The sequence below is a fragment of the Sebastes fasciatus genome, chromosome 1 (genome assembly GCF_043250625.1).
Source record: "Sebastes fasciatus isolate fSebFas1 chromosome 1, fSebFas1.pri, whole genome shotgun sequence".
Classification (NCBI taxonomy): domain Eukaryota; kingdom Metazoa; phylum Chordata; class Actinopteri; order Perciformes; family Sebastidae; genus Sebastes; species Sebastes fasciatus.
Genome location: NC_133795.1, coordinates 5387310 through 5399827, shown reverse-complemented (window position 1 = coordinate 5399827; position 12518 = coordinate 5387310). Strand labels below are relative to the sequence as shown.

The 12518-nt window shown below is 40.4% G+C and overlaps 1 protein-coding gene across 12 annotated transcripts in view; it reads right to left on the bottom strand.

Annotated features, from left to right (window-relative positions):
- Positions 1-12518, bottom strand: part of foxp1b (forkhead box P1b) — a 197482-nt gene that overhangs the window by 165278 nt on the left and 19686 nt on the right. For 9 of the 12 annotated variants that reach the window (XM_074648677.1, XM_074648061.1, XM_074648761.1 and 6 more), the window contains exon 1: positions 9035-9055. The gene's annotated coding sequence lies outside the window, so the exon portion shown is untranslated. Of the gene's footprint in view, positions 1-9033; positions 9112-12518 lie in introns of those variants that run through there. The other 3 variants (XM_074648161.1, XM_074648844.1, XM_074648331.1) reach the window with 2 other exon arrangements.

Below are 12518 nucleotides of genomic sequence, written 5' to 3'. Positions count from 1 at the left end.
CCTTCAAGTCCAAACAGGAAAGTGCAGGGAGGCGAGGGAGATGGCAGATATGAGCTTTAATTTGCTTCTCGCTGCACTTTAGCCCGGGTGCACGCCGCTTCCTATTCTCCTGCTCTGACCAGCTGCCCCGGCTTCGTTCCAGACCCTGAGTCCTTCCTGTCACCTTTCATTACTACATTATCCAGGAGGAGGCTCCCCGTGTAGCCGGGAAATCACCGTTTTGGCGGTACTCCCCCGCACCCCCCCTCCGTTTATGTAGCACTGTACAAGACACTCAGAGCCACGCGCGACATCCTCAGAGGAGCGCTGCTGCCTTGTTACCTGCTAATCCCCCTGTGCATTATCACAGGAGATGCAACTGAGCAACGGAGCATGACGAAGGCGACAACTGAGACACGACAAGCTCTCAGTCCATGAATTGCTTTGTGTTGCAAGACTCTCAACACGCCGGCTCAGTGTGTGAATATCTGTCATTTGATTAAGTATCAAAGGCACGCTTGTTGTGATGACAAACTAACCTGCGTATTACAGGATAAAATGGGCCTCATGCAGGAAGAGATATATAAACAAATGTTCTCTTATTTTTGTTCATATCCTCAATTTGTTCTTATTTTTTTAGCACACACTGATTTCTGGGATTGACCAATGTTTTCTTATGTTTGCTCTTCTCTTAGGTAAGAGATCATTTTACGAGTGGTCAAAGATAAGAAAAAAACATCCTGTTTTCAAAGTCCACAAATTGTTTGTCCAACGCAAGGAAACAAAAGTAAAAAATTTGAGGAATAAAGTAGTAGAGTAGTTTATGTATTGTGTAGTTAACATTAGCCTCTTAGACATTCTCTGTCTGGATAGGTTTCTGTTGTGTGGACTAGGGATGTTACTAATTAACCGTTTAACCGTTAACCGACATTAAGCATCTTAACCGATTAACGCTATCGGTTAAAACGGTTATACGGTGGAGACTTTTACTGGGAAAGTGGCTGCATGTCCGCGACACTACAGGCAGCATCTAAGTTATCTATCTGCTAAGTTAACGCTCCCGGACGGTGAACTGGAGACAGTGAACGCAGCATATGCTCCCGTACGGGTGAACTGGGGATTCAGTTGGCTGGTACACCGCTGCATGCGAGGCACAAATCTTGTCAGTTAACAGTTAATAATCAGTTAACAGGGTCGGTTATCGGTTAAGAACATTTTTCTAAATTAGCATCCCTAGTGTGGACACGGCACTATTTAGGAGGAAACTCCGAAAATGGAACGCGGCAACACGGATAATTCGCACCGGACCCGGTGTGCATAGTTGTCAATGCGGAAAATTCAATTGTGGCGGTGAGGTGAGGAGATTGCAACCAACTGAAGCCTCTCCTGTGTGCCAAACGTGTTGGAGAGCTACGGAAAACGCAAATGGCGCACTCTAGAGCCATTTGGAGCAGAGCCAGTGCGCAGCGTGTGTGTGTACGAGGGAAGTGAGTGGTGAAGCAAGAGAGAGAGAGAGCGGTTGCGAAGGGAGCGAGTAACGTTATCGACTCCAGACCAAACAAGAAATGTTAACAGGATTGGTTTGTCTGTTCTGGGCTACTGTAGAAACCACGGCGGACTCCGTGAAGAGGACCCGCTCCCTATGTAGATATAAACGTCTCATTCTGAGCTAATGAAAACACAACGATTCTTAGTTTCAGATGATACACTAAAGAAAACACACCTATTAAAATTATATTCAATTTCTTCCAATAGATCACCATTGTTACACACTGGTCTTTTGAAGGGAATGTTGCTGCATGAGGCCCATTGTTTTTGGATTACAGAAACAAACAACCACTCAATGAAGTGAATTTATACAGTATCCGCTCCACTTATTGTTCATACTGTTGCCTTCCTATCTCAACTTTTCCTTCAAGAGTGCGAGCATCCAGGCCCACAGTCACTCCAGCACATTGTTTTATCACACTCGAATGAGTTGAGCTGAAAATTGCATGCAGCTGCTGACTGCAGCGCATCAGTGTTTGGCCTGGGCTTAGCTTTGCCCACCAGACTTGAAAAACCATTCAGTAACTGATCTGTCAAGACTGTGAGGCACTTCTACATGCTCTCTGTATGGGTGCCTGTATGTTAGATAAACATGTAATGGTTAGTGAAATCTCAATGGTCGTATACACACTAGGGCTGTCACGATATCAGACTTTCACTACGATTATCGTGGCCAAAAGAATTCACGATAACGTTATTATTGCGATATCTATAGAAAATCTGAAATAATAATAATGTCCGAAGTTAACGCGATAATATGTTATGATTTGAGCATATTTCTTATGAGAAATGCAGTACTTGTGAGGGTTTCTGGACAATATTTTTCATTGTTTTGTGTTGTTAATTGATTTCTAATAATAAATATATACATACGTTTGCATAAAACAAGAATATTTGTCCACTCCCATGTTGATAAGAGTATTAAATACTTGACAAATCTCCCTTTAAGGTACATTTTGAACAGATTAATTTGCGATTAATCGCGAGTAACTATGGACAATCATGCGATTAATCACAATTAAGTATTTTAATCGATTGACAGCCCATTTTTTTATTATGCATTTGGTCTCTTTTTTGGCAAGTGAATCACACTCAAAATACGAGTGTAGGGAGGGGGAGAGAGAGTCTGTAACCATAACTGTACAAAAGTGTGATTTAAGAGGCGCTGAACTTTTTACACAATATCATCATATGCGTATTATTAACATGACATAAATATTTCATTTTTAAAATATCACAGTTATCGTCAATACCGTCACGACACCCTTAATATAAACATTTGCAAAATGTATATTTACAGGACATCAAATGTGGTGATACATATTTTATAAAACTGCCAATTAAATCAACACATTTTTCACTGATCAAAAGCAAAATATTAGTTTAGTTGGGATTAAGATGAGGACATCCCCAGCCCTAAACTCTTTAATCCATACACAGAGCCATTGTTATACCAGCCGCAGCATTTAATTCTAAGCAGTTTACTGTTTTAACAGTGATGACATTCTACGTGCAAAGGATGCAATGCGACACTACTTCTATTCAAAACCATAAAAACAATAATCTGAGGGGGGAAAAAAGGATAAAGGAAGTAGGAGTAAAATAAATTAGTCTCACAGTTAAACATTCTGCATACAACAAGTTGCTGCAGTATTATAGCCCCTTGCTGTTTGAAACAGGAAGAGATGATAACTGTTATTATTTTCCAACCAAATTGGCAGTTAAGATGGGTACTTCATGCAAACTCAATCATGGGAAATGTTTTGCAGAAGAGGAAAAAAAAAAAAAACAGTAGACGGATATAAAGCCAAAGATTTAGTGCCATCTGTCCGCAGTCTTGCATTTTACATCTTTATCAGAAATGAGCTGTCTGTGATTAAGCGACTTCTCTCTTCATTCTTCATAGCTGTTTGGGTTTAAGTTGTGCCATGTTGATCAGACGGTTACAGGCGTCCTCCACTGTGCCTGAGGAGAAGTCTCACTGGCCAGACACATTACTTTAAAGAGCAGCATCTCACTGAGCATGTCACAACCTGCCCGGGGGAGGGTGTGAGAGTGTCTGCGAGTTTGGGTGTGTTTATGTTTTATCCTCAGGACCCCTCGATTGTTGTTCATTTCCTGTACAAAGACAAAATAAGCACCAAAATGTGCTCTTCCCTGGCCTTCACCCACATCACAGCACTTTTCCGCACAAGTGGCCAGCCGCAGATAATTATACAATTAAAACAATTTTCCGCATCTATCTGTCAGACTGATCTAATTCGCCATTCGAACGACACTAATGGAGTGAGCCTCTTTCTCTCTCCTTCCCCGAGCGAAGCCCTTTTCCTCTGTATCACACAACAAGCCGTCTGCAACACAGAGGAAAACAGAGAGAGCCGCCTGCGTTGCATTTGTTTAGCAGGATGTTTAGCAGCTTTCATTACGACCCGCGGTGCAGCGAGGAAACAGGGAGGTTCGTTTGATTGTTGGTTCAAGTTAACCCTTGGGTGAAGAAGAAAGGAGAAGCAGAGTGACCCTCTTATTTTCTGAGACAACACTCCCTTCAACCGACGCTGACATTAATAATTCATCACGACAAAATACATTACCAGAGAAGCTGAATGTGAAAAAAAGAAGAGAGTCGAACGTGACAGAAAAACAGTCGCATTAAAGCCAGGCAGCATGTTGAAAAATAAAATGTAATCTCTAACTGTTTAAATGAAGTGGAACATGCATTCCCAATTCACAGAAGTATGAGCTAATGCCGGGTACCGGCTACACGTGAGTCAAGCCCTCCTAACGGTCGTCAGCAAAGCCCCGATTTTTTGATGGTTCTAAAGATTATCTTTCCAGATATTCCTGTGGAGTGAGGTCTGTTAAGAGTGTTTTTTACATCCCCCAATCGGCTCGTCCTGGCCGCACCAATTTCAAGATTGTAAATATTAAACGTGTTCAATATTTACGATCTGATATCCTGTTGTGTGCGGGGAACCCCGAGGACAGCCGATGACGCCGCTACATGGGTAAGAACGACAGCCAATTGAGAATCAAGCTGACTGAAGAAGGAAGTACAACCACCATTGTCATGGCGGCCGCGGCTAATGCACGAGCTAATGCAAAATGCGAAGCATAAAAAAGTAGTATTAAAGATAGGTTCGACGATGTTGGAAAGCTAGCATAATTTGAAAGTAGCATCGCCTCAGGAGCTCTGTCTAAACCCACCCCCTCCCCTCGGTGCTCCTTCCAAGGCAACGCACCTCCACACACAAACACACATGCACGAGCACCGCCGCATCGTAACTACTTCACAGAGTTATCTCTTCTATTCTCCAGTCTTGCAGCGGTGACGCGCTTTGAGTTCAGGCTGGTGCACGCCAAGGGTAGAGTACGAGCAGGGAGGCATCTTCCCAAGCGGACCGCGAGGCAGTGATTGGTAGACGTTTTTACAGGATTTAACAGCAGCTACAGATGACGGCTCTTTTCCGGTCCTTTTTCAGAGCTCATAATTAATGGATCGCTGTCGCTGAAAGACCATTTCAACCAATATAACAAATAGTGTAGACTGGATAACATCGTCAACCCTGCCTTTAAGATGGACCTCAGAAATGGAGGACCAACTTGTTAATTTGTGGCAACAATACCTGTTTATTTAACGTGTCTCAATGAATCCATCCATCCATTCTTCGTGAATTTTCAGTACAGAGTAGAGCAAAAACATCGCTAATTCTTCCGGCCCATCATCCGCCATGTTTACACTAAAGTCACGTTTGATCACGAGAGATTTTGCGAGATTTCAGTTTGTTTAGTCGGGACTCTATTGTTCATGAATGGAATCTGTTAGTGTGTGGTTGTGCTGTTTTGGCCAAATCGTTGCTCATCACACACTATAGGAGCAAAACTGTTAATTTTAATTAAGTCATTATTAATTATTTTTTATGTGTGGACTCTCTCACATTTTCAGAATCTGTTAAGATTTGAAAAATCTCTTAGTGTGGGTCAGCCTTAAAATTGTGCCATTTAGACGGACCCCGCACAGGGAGGATTTAGCCAAACCTTGACCTGGATATCCTGCATCCCCGTCCACCCACAGTGTGGACAAGGAACACAGATAGGAACCCCTCCTACACGAGTTCAAGGGAAATGCTTGCATGGCGTGGCTCTGTCCTTCCCAACCAGCAGAGACTTTTATGTTTATGAGCCGCCCTGATGGGATGCACATATCCATTAGATATGAGTCCTCCTATAGAGGGGGTCTGGTATTAACCCACAAGCAAGTGCCCCATCAGCAGAGAGGGAAAAGCTGCCTTTTATGGCAACAGATCACAGACTCAAGCCATTGGCCACAAAGCCCACAAATGAGGCGTTAAGTGTAGTGGCAGGGCAGCGGAGACAGAGATATGACCCTCTGCTCAGCCGTGCATGAATCTGCCCTCTGCCTCTGTTCCTTTCTCTCCGTCTTGCTCTCTACTAAAAGAAATTATCAAAAAACAACCAACACTACAAAATAACAACTGTCACCTGCAGCAGAATTCATTAAAGCATTGGTAACGTCGCAGCCCTGTAAATGTAATTTTTATAATTGAATATTAATTCTTACGCAATATTTGGAGGGATTCCTAATGGACGTTTTGTGTAATTAATTGCCAGATAGAGGCAGGGCTAGTGCGGCGAAGTTAAAAAACACAACCTGACATGGAGATTGGGAACGAGAGAGTGCGGCGAGGGGGCCTGCTGGGAAGGTTTCATCATTGTGCCTGACCCCCCCCGCTGCTGGCAATGGCAGGAGATGGGGGGGGAGGAGATAGACTCCTCTTCACAGTCAGAGATTTAATTGCACGCAGATTCCATTACCTCTGCACAAATGTCACATTCTCTTCTGATCAGGGGGCACGGCCGCCACTGGCAGCACGGCTGGCAAGCAGCCAGACTATAGTGCAGAAAGTGTTCAGCCAATCAGGGCTCCCGGGGCAGACAGAGGTGAGCAGAGGGACAGAAAGACGACGGTACGCCAAAGATATTAAAAAACAAAAGGAGAGTCACGAACACAAAGCTGCTGACGGTGCAACATTCAGGTAGAGGGCAATATGTATTAACATATTTTATTGATTTCACGTATGCAATTAACTGCATTCATTATTCATATTACTATTAGTATTACTATTATTATCATAGATTTACAACTGGCAAAGGTTTGCAAGTATAGTAGTGGTGTAACGATTCATCGATCTGGATCGATATATATCGATTAAATGATCAACGATCCAATAACATCAATGCAAAATATCGATACATATCATTAAGATACGCCTTTATTTTGAAATTCCCCCAAAGAAAAAATATTGTTTTTCATTTAAATGCCTGGAAAAGCCCAGAAATATAATTGTCAAATCATATTTTATGCTTTTTGTGCATTGATATAAATAAATTGATTGTGTTAAATGGGCATATCATATCGTCACATATTGAACGCAGGACCCTGAATTGAATCAAATTGAAATCGTATCGTGGTAGATTTGCAAATATCGTATCGTTGTCCCAATAATTTAAATAATATTATATAAAATAATTTAAAAATTTAAAAAATATATAAACTTTTGATTTATACCCCTAAAGTATTGGTGTACTAATTTCCACATTAATATATTTACAAGATAATTACTATAATGGCAAGATCATACAAATAATATAACAAAATGACCTAGCAGATTTAACCTGAAAATACCCTTACTTTGCACACTGTATTAATAGTTAACTAAAAAGATAAAAAACAAAAGATATATATATATATAATAAATAATAAATAATAAATATAAATAAATACCCTCAAGCACTAAAAACTTCTAAAACAAAAGCATCTGAGCTCAACGTGCACTTTGAGGATGAAGATCTTCAAGTGTTCTGGACAATTAATCATTTTTATATCAAAACATTATTTGAAAGAGCAACATTTCCAGCTTTAATTAGAGCCTAATGGGGCTGCAACTAACGGTTATTTTCATTATCGATTGATCTACCAATCATTTTCTCAATTAATCTTTTAATTGTTTGGTCTACAAAGTGTCAGCAAATAGCAAAAGATGTCCATCACAAGTTCCCAGAGCCCAAGGAGATGTCTTAATATGTCTTCTATTATCCAAACAACAGCACAAAACCTAACAACAGTCAGTTTACTCTCACAGAAGATTAAGAAAACCAGCAAAAATTCCCATTTCAGGAGCTGGAAGCCAGTCAATTGGTGAAAGTTTTAGCCAGAAAAGCTGCCTAAAACGTAACTGGGGCTGATTAATGTTACTTCTGTATTATTGTGATATTCAAAAGAGATATTTAAAAGTCGGAAAAAGAGTGGTGAGTGTTTCTCCAAATACACTAAATAATCATTACATTATTCAAAGACAGGTAGTGTGCAGCTAGCTGGGTAGTTAGACTGACGGAGTGGACAGATCCCTGTCAGCAGGGCTCAGCACTAACTTTTAAAGATGGTTGCCAGGTAGGCAACCCGACATCAGCTTTTGTTTGCCGAAACTGAAAATATGGTTACCATATTTAGTCACCTTATATTTTAAATAATTAAGATAACCTACTATGCAGTTATATGTCAGTTTAATAATGAAAATGTGACCTAAAAGAATAAAAGCTTTCTTATAATAAGATGCCGGGGTACTTCGCCTCCAAAGACTTCACAAATTTCCTTTTTGTTTTCCGTTCAGGTTCATCTGCTTCTTTGTCAGTTGAATCAATCTGTACATTCGTCTTTGATGTTTCACCCCCACAGTCAAACAACTTGATTTGCTTCGCCAGCGTCTCTACAACAGATACCTGTACGCACACAAGTAAACGCATGTGCAGCGGAGTCTGGTTCTGACTGTAACAGCAATATTAAGTCACTAATGCAACAAATATTATAAATGTGTTTATTTTGAAGTGCCACTAACGGCAACCAAAGGCCAAGAATTAGTTGCCAATTTCTCAAAATGGTATCAGTTTCTGTTGAGCCCTGGTTAGGATCTTCTGGTTACATGTAAGAATATCATATCATTGTTTTAAGCTTATTCATTTATTAGCTCTTAGGAGTCGGGACCTCCAGGATTAGGAGTTGGGAAGTAGCCCTGATTGGCTCTGCTAGTCCCACCCAGATGTTTTTAAAAATCGCTGGCAAACTCAGATATGTGGGCAGCAATTCAGAGGCCTGTCTCCACAAACACAGTCCTGGAGTTTCATTTATACAAAATAATTGCATTATTGGTCAGTAAAATCATAATTAGATATTTTCTCCCAAAATATCCAGCCCCTATTCTGTGCTATTTGTGTCTTTATCATTCCCATCCACTGCTCACTGGCACAAACAGCTGAGCAATAAAAGTGATGAAAAGCTCAGAATACGTCTGTTGGGATCTGCTTCCAGCTTATTATGGCCCGATACAAATAAGCCCGACAATCGGGCCGAACAGCGTTTTGGAGTCACTTCACAGACAAACATTTACTGTATGAAATAAGAGACGGCTTAGTGGGAGGATTGCCACATACCCTGATCACTGGTGCAGGACAGACTGGCACTCCATTCCTCCAATCAGAACTCAGCTCACAGTCTTGAGGGCAGGACCACTGGGGTGTCACAGAGGACACAAAACCGAGAGAGAGAAAGAGTGAGAGAGAAAGAGAGAGAGAGAGAAGGAAGGAAGGGGAAAGATACAACTATTACAAACAGGAAGTGAAAAGGTGGGGAAAGCCCCTGGCCTGGTCCGCTGAGCCCACATGTACAGAAATGACATAAGAGCAGGCAAAAGTAAAAGTGATCATCTATCATCGTCAGCCGCAAGTATTTGATATGTTGTGACGCACCGATTCCTGTTGGCATCGCCTGGCCTACATGCATACCAAGTTATCTTTCATATCTGAACATGCAGATAAGCCGCTATGACGGACGCATGGTGTACAATACTAGCAAAAGTGGTTGCGTCGCAGTTTCTGTGGTTCATTCGTCACCTTAAAGCGGTAAACATGTCACATAGTTGCCCTTTGTTTAAAAAAAAAAACGTGCAGCATTCATTTCATGTAGGTGTATGTGATGTAAATTGTGATAAAACTGATATTTAGACTTACTGTAACTGTTCCCACTGACTACAGGATTTACAAGTTGTAGATTTTTTTCTATTTAAAGTTCCCCAATAAAAATAAATATTATATAAGAAAAATAAGCAATGACGTTTTAAATAAGGGTGTGAATCTTTCGGTATCCAACCATTCAATTTGATTTTAATTCCTGGGGTCACGATGCGATTCTCGATTCAAAACAATTCCCGAATCCAAATTGATTATCGAGTAAAAAAATTCCCGATTCAAAATCGATTCTAGATTCAAAACAATTCCCGAATCAAAAAACTCAAAGAAAATGTCTTACAATTTTAACATTTAAAGATAAAATGTCTGATTAAAGTACAACATATGGACAGGATGACGGGAAGCAGCGTTCAGGTTTTAGTGTCAGATTGCCGTGATGTTTCCTGTTCTTTCACTAAATGTTTAACCTTTTGTGTCGATATCCAAATCTCAAAATGTCAGAAGATGTAGGTTTTATCAATCTTCAGATCATAATAAATATTTTTTAGTTGCCTGACAAAAAAAAACTACTTTGTTTTGTTAGAGCTCCTCTCGCATGACATTTAGTAAAAGTCCCCAAAAATATTTATTATAATCTGAAGATTGATTAAAACCTACATCTTCTGACATTTTGAGATTTGGGTATCGACACAAAAGGTTAAACATTTAGTGAAAGAACAGGAAACATCACAGCGATCTGACACTAAAACCTGAACGCTGCTTCCCGTCATCCTGTCCATATGTTGTACTTTAATTAGATAGAATATTATATAGTGTGAAAGTCTGATTTTGTACGGATGTTCATGTATGTACGGAACAAAAGAAAAAGAAAAAAAGTGTGAAAATTATTATTTATTTTTTTTATAAATGTTTGGAAGTTGTGAATCGATTCAGAATCGTAGAAGTTAAGAATCACGATTCTTACATGAATCGATTCCGATATGGAATATTTGAAACGGTTCCAATACTCATGTTCTACAGTAATGATACACTGCTCTTTTCTCCGAGTTGACACACACACTGCTATTCACGTTTTTATAAAAATCTAAAATTTGATGCCCTCGACGTGGTGTCAACTTTTCCATGTGGTAGCGAAAATAAATATTTTTCAAGGTATTATATCGGAATTAGAAATTCCAGTATTGTGACAATACTATTAAATACATTACAGACACATTACAAACATTTCATTACAACAAGCTAACATGATGAGATAGTTACTATAAAAAGGTCATCAAACTTCTATAACACACTACGAAGCTACATGATGGTATGACGCCACAAGTCTGATTACTCTGGAGACTGTACTCACAGTAATACAGTGACCCTATAAACCCTGCAGTGGTCTCCACCTTATATATATATATATTATTACATGGCTTTTTACATAACATGTGAAACAACATTTTATTTATTCAAAAACCTTGTATTGCGCTCAAAAGCATTCATCTGTAGCCAGATAAACAAGTAGAAAGATGCTAATGACTTCCAGATACGGGTTCAGATCATGCAAATGAGGCAGCAGAATGGATGGCTTCTGGTTTTGTCCCTGTCACAGGAGTCATGGCTGCATGTGTGGCTTGTTGCCCTATGATATATGCGTGTACCACTTTGCTGTTTAATGTGGCTGCGTCTTCCAGCGAAGCAATTCGGCTCCCAGTTAATTGGCCCCCGCTCTAAGAGAAAGCGTGTCAAAAACTAAAATCTATAACTCTGTTTCTGTGTGTAGCCGCGCAAGCTCTCCAACTAGACACAACAAACCACAGTGCCGACGTCCCAGCTCCTCGTAATTCACCAGTGAGGAATTCAACTAACCCCGTTAGTGCAGCCGTTGTTTCCACAGCCCGGCGGCCACATTCCTGGGCCTGCCATCGGCCCCAGATAAGACCCTTCTGATTACTCGGTTGCATCCCTGTCATTACTCCCCAAAATATGTTGATCCCAACAGACAACCACCCCCCCACCATGGATTTATGGCTGCGCTATTTTATCCCCCATACCCCTCAAAAGGAGCACTTGCTTTTAAAGGTCCCCTCACTTTGAGATCTACAGAGTGACTCCAGCCTGAGCTGGTTGCCATGTCTCCCACATATACGACTAACTTTACTTGATGAGAAGATTCAAAAGAGATGGGATTTATGTGTCTCACAAAGGGGAAGTTAAAATAGCATACACTTAAAGAGGTAGCTCTGATTTTAGAGTCTTTATTGCAAATTAACAAGCACTGGATTTTAAAAGGTGGTTACGTTTTATTGAGTAATTAGTCCATAAAAAAAAGACTAAACAACCAAACACTTTGAGATATACTCCACACTTAAGACGCTGACATAAAGTTAAAACATTTTTACCTCTGACTGTTCTCACTTTGTGGCCTTTTTGCTTGCCAGCTGCTCAACACTCACTCCCTTCTCTGGAAACATGTGGTTGTAATCCACGTCTTTTCACTCACATTACAAACGATGTCAGTTTCTGAGGAAACTCCACTTTGCAGCATGTGTGTTAATTGCCACTCATTTGTGAGTCTAAAGGCAAAAACTAGACAGGCATTTGAAGCTGTCCATCCTCGTTGAGGGGGTATGAGAAGGGTTGGAAATTAGCACCCATCAGGTGAAACCAAACGGTGTTTTTGCTATATATATTCAGTACGGGCCACCTGCTGCACATTTGAAAACACAACATATGAAAATATTTGTTGATGTTGTCGTCATGTTACACCATGAATTACAACGGGGAACTAGGGATGTCACAATACCAGAAATGTAATGTAATGTTTTCGTTAGGAAGGTAAAAAGGTCATTCAAGTTTCTCGCCAAAAACTACATATTATAAGATTACATCTAAACACATCATGATAATAGAATTTACCTTCGCCTAATGCTCTCTTTTTACTGAACAGAGCCTGAACGCATCAT